This window comes from Megalobrama amblycephala, linkage group LG6, assembly GCF_018812025.1.
Source record: "Megalobrama amblycephala isolate DHTTF-2021 linkage group LG6, ASM1881202v1, whole genome shotgun sequence".
In the NCBI taxonomy this organism is placed as follows: Eukaryota; Metazoa; Chordata; class Actinopteri; order Cypriniformes; family Xenocyprididae; genus Megalobrama; species Megalobrama amblycephala.
Window position 1 is genome coordinate 37,451,232 of NC_063049.1, and position 4,999 is coordinate 37,456,230.

Below are 4,999 nucleotides of genomic sequence, written 5' to 3' on the forward strand. Positions count from 1 at the left end.
TTTTCGACACATATACTATTTATTAATGATTTACACTAATTGAAGTCTTGCTTCTAATCAACAAATATTAACATTTGTCAGTGTCGATAGCCTCGTGGGCAGCGTGCCGACATATAGTTGTGCTTCGGGTGACCCGAGTTGGAGTCCCACTCGCGGACCTTTCCCGATCCCCTCCCCCCATCTCTCTCTCTCTAACACTTCCTGTCCTAGAAATTGATAAAAATAAAAAAAAATCATGATCAACATAATAATTTGAGTAAACTGATAGGTAAAAATGTAACAAACCATTATTTGGACAACAGATATAGAAATTTATTAAATATTTACATATATGGTCTTGCTTTCATATAATGTTATTTTTCATAATGTTAACATTTTCAAATAAATTTTCACTCAAATTATTATGCTGATGATAATACAAATTTGTAAAGACATTTTTTTTTTTGTATTAAATTAAAAAAGAATGCAAAATAGAAGCATTTTCACTATTAGTCTCAATTTGGTATTATTGTAAACTGTTTTCATTATTTAAAGTGAGTTAAAACCAATGTGAGGTCAAATATTTCCCTCTCTTTTCATATACACATGAACTGAATCTCCGATTAGAAAGACAATACTGCCCTCCACTGGTACTTCAAACAATTCATTGACTCGACTTCATACATCTCATTCAAAATTAGAGCAGAAACAATGTATTTAAACAATTAAAATATTAAAACAACAGTATTCAATACACAATGAATAACTGAATACATGATGTATCTTATATCTTATAGCTGCATATTACTGCCATATATGGACATTAGCCTACAGTAGGCTTCCTGATTGTAACACTGAAACATGCATTTTCTGTGAAGCTGCTTTAAAACAATACGTACTGTAAAAATGAACTTTAACTGAAAATGTTCAAAACACCTGATAAGGCTCTAGAGAGCTAAAGATTTGATTCTGTTTAAAAATCCAGTTTAACTGAAGTGTAATCTTTGTATTGTTACTAAAGTTTTAAAATAAAATAAAGTGGTGTAACAGTAAAAGGTAATTTTTTTTTTTCCTATATTGAAAATGTTTCTCTATTATAGATTTTATAAATTAGCTTTCAAAAATCAACAAACATCAAGACATCAGTTTAATCAGTTGAAAACATTCAATACTGAAAAGAAGCATCCAAGTCATTGTCTTGTATTTTAATGTAATTTAAATAACTCAGTAGGTCAAATGAGTATCCTGTCATTGACCCTGAACAGGCTGCCTCACTTTGTGTCATATTATGCTTAACATGTGCCACTGCAAAGACTGTTCATTCTATCGAGAGGCATCAGAAGCAGCAGGCACAGAGCTGCTCACTGCAGCAGACAAAGATTAAAGCTCCTGCTGAACTTGCAATACAAGTTACATCACATTTAATGTTCCTTAAGTGCTGTTGAATGTGAACTACTGGATAAACAACATAATGTAGGTTTCTTTAATGTATCTCCATAAAGAGCTGATCTGCTACATTTTACCATTGCATAAAGTGCATTGAATGTATTTTGAGAAATATACTTGAATCGACTGGAGAGCAAAAACAAGTATTAAATATAAATTTCATTGCTTATACACTGAGCAATCAAAAAAGAAAAAGAAAAAAGAAAAGAACTTCCACCACCATTCAAAAGTGGTCAGTCCTTTTTTTAAGAAAGAAAGTGATGCATTAAGTTGATTCAATTTGACATTTATAATGTTACAAAAAATTGTGTTCTTTTTAACTTTCTGTTCATTAAAGAATCATAAAAAATAAATCACCGTTTCCACAAAGATATTAAGCAGTACAACTATATTCAACATTGATAATAATAATAATAATAATAATAATAATAAATATTTCTTGAGCACCAAATCAGCATATCAGAATGATTTCTGAAAGATCATGTGACACTTGACTGTGTAATGATGCTGAAAATTCAGCCTTGCATCACAGAAATAAATGACATTTTAATATATTAAAATAGAAAACAGTTCTTTTAAATTGTAATAATATTTTCCAGTATTACTGTTTCACTGTATTTTTGATCAAATAAAAGCATCCTTGGTGTGATAGACTTCTTTCAAAAACACTTAAAAAATCTTACCGGCCCACAACCTTTTGAACGGTGGTGTATTTTGATTTACAGAATTAGGGCATGTTTACATGACAATGATGTACTAAAAACTTAAAAGTTTTTCTTTGTACAGACAAAAGCATTGTCAAAACGATCCCCGTTAACACTGATCTGCAAAAACGATTCAAAAAGCTGTACTATGCTGTCAGGCCAGCAGATGGCGATGTCACTTTGTAAATAAAACCTACGCTGCTATAAACTGAACAGGTAAAACGCATGCTTATGGCGTTACCATTTTCACAAATTTGGGTTTCTCCATCGGCCGAAATCGTTTTTGGTTTTGTTTTTTTTTGGGGGGGGGGAGAACAGATTGTCCTCCCACGGTAGAAATCGCGGGAGAAATGGGAACGCGGGGACACCGTGATGCAACGGCAAAGGGTACTTTCACTTTCGCGATCAAAGGGGCAGGGGCTCAAGCAGTGTTTAAACATCACATTTAGTATCGGTACGACTCAGTTGGAACCTCAACCGAGGTGGTACTATTTAACCGAGCCGTACCTTTCCGTACCGAGCCATCCCATGCAGTGGAAAAGCGTCAAAAAGTGAGCCATACCGAACCGTACCATGCAGTGGAAAAGCGCCTTTATTGACTTGATACTACAAAAATGCAAATTTGTGAAAATGGTTATGTCATGCGCATTCATTTTCTAGGCGTATAGTGTTTCTTTACAAAGTGACATCGCCAACTACTGGCCTGGCAGCATAATATATCGTTTTTAAGTTTTTGCGGATCCGTGTGAACCGGGATAGTTTTGACAACATTGCCATCTGTATGAGAAAAACGCAAAGGAACAACTTTTTCATTTTTAGTACATTTTGGTAGTCTAAACATGCCCTTATGCACCTAATTCTCTTTCAAAAAGTAAAACATTCAGACACATTAGAGCAGGATAATGAATTTGGATGGAAAGTGCTCAGTTGCCAAATTTCTGTGAAGAAATGCAATGCTAATGTACTAAATCCTTTTAAAAAGTCAAAGCAGTTTTTTAGTATAAAAATGAAAATACACAAAATATTATAGCCAAGCAAATACTTGCAGTCTAGATAAAGGCAGAAACATTATGACACAGCCTTAACAGATTCAAAATTGTATACTCACGCCTATCCACCAGTGACTTCACAGTTTACAGCACACCACGTAGACACAATATCTGAAGTCACAAAATGTGACCCAGAACAAATATCCACAGGATGTTTGCAGAAATGCTTTCACAGCACTGCAAACATAGATAGGAGATGGATATTAAAAAAAGAAAGGGTTGGCTGCTTTCTAAATGCAATATCACATAGTCAAATCAAATAAAAAAAGAGCTTGGATTTTTTTCATATAGTCCGCAGAGGATATGAATAAACGATTCCCCTGTTTTATCTCCTTTCTGTTCCATTAAGTGTGACTAATAGGTTTAACTGACACAGGTTCAAGCCATTACCGCAGTCCTGCCATGATGTTATGAGACACAATATTGTTTAGAGGGTAGGTTATCGCAGCTCGGATTTTTATATGTTTGAATGTGAAATCAAAGAGGCCTCGTATTGGTTTCACCACAGGAGACAGGAAGGATAACAAGAGGATATCGCAGTATAGAGAGAACAGAGAAGAGCTTGACTGTCAGAAAGAGCCTCTAAAACCAATGCCTGGTATCACAGACAAGGCTTAAGCCTAGTCCCAGACTAAATGCATGTTTGAGCTATCTTAAAGGTGATAGAGAGGATTTTTTCGTCGACTGAGAATCCAAAGACTGTTACTGAGTTTTTGAAATGAGCGCATGCGTAAGAACAACTCCCCTCCTTCGAAGGAACGCCTCCCAAAACTCGTAAACATTCGTATTGGAACACGAGTGTTTACCACCGGCATTCGCTGTGTTGTGTTAGTGGATTCATTATGTCGGACTCACCGCAGGTAACTCATAATCTGCAGTTGTTACTCCTGTCTCCGGACAAAAACATTGCATGCAGCGCCTGTGGAGTGTGGAAAGTTACTGCAGCGCGCAGCCGCGCTCGTCTCTCACAAGGAACGTCATGGCAGTGATTGACAAGCCAGAGGGCCAATCCGCGCACGTCTCTCACAAGGAACGTCACGGCAGTGATTGACAAGCCAGAGGGCCAATCGTTTACGCGATGATCGCGTAAACGATTGGCTGATGTTTTTAAGGCCTTACCTCGTGCACAGATGACGTATATTAATATTATTCCTTTCAGTGCACCTAATAAATAGTCTTTTATCAGTTAGTAAAGACAGTTTCAAGTAATATTGCAAAAATGTATAAAACAAAACATCCTCTTTAGCACCTTTAACTGAAAGCAACTGGCACTGACATATCTTAAAAATAAAAAATCATAAATGTCCCACTACTGGGAAATTATGGTAAAGTTTAATAAAAAAAAAAAAAAAAGGCTATTTTACTTATATGTTTTATGCTTAGAGAGTGTTACTTCATTAACTTAGCAACATGTTAATGTCCTGTGTCCTAATTGTATGTGTTGTTCCCTATGTAGAGTGCTCCAAATCAGTCACTTCTGAGGTTCTGTTTAAGTCAGGATGTTTCCTTAAACAGCAGCTGTTTAAACAGGCAGTAGATAGCAAGGCAGCTCAGTAGGTTTTGGAACAAAGCCACGGTGAGCCTTTGGGAGAGATGAGCTCTCAAAAGTAAGTAAATGGCATGATACACAATGCAATTGTTGGTTTTCATCCCAGTGAACGGTTCTCTAGGGTTCCCAGAGCCAACAGAGTAACTGATCGACATGCTCCTGGCGTTCCATGAAAAGTACCTCTCGGCTCTGAATCGAAAGAGCCGCATAAAACATAGTCTCCGTCCGTTCAGTGACTGTCTGATGCATGTTGTTGACATAAGTACTTTATA

The 4,999-nt window shown here is 36.2% G+C and overlaps 1 long non-coding RNA gene across 1 annotated transcript; it reads right to left on the reverse strand.

The window, feature by feature from the left end:
• On the reverse strand, positions 1 to 4,094 carry LOC125270653. The gene is made up of 3 exons (XR_007185400.1): positions 4,034 to 4,094; positions 3,238 to 3,355; positions 1 to 206 (listed from the first exon to the last, which is right to left on the reverse strand). It is a non-coding gene; the product is annotated as an uncharacterized LOC125270653 (long non-coding RNA).
• Positions 4,095 to 4,999: the final 905 nt, after the last annotated feature.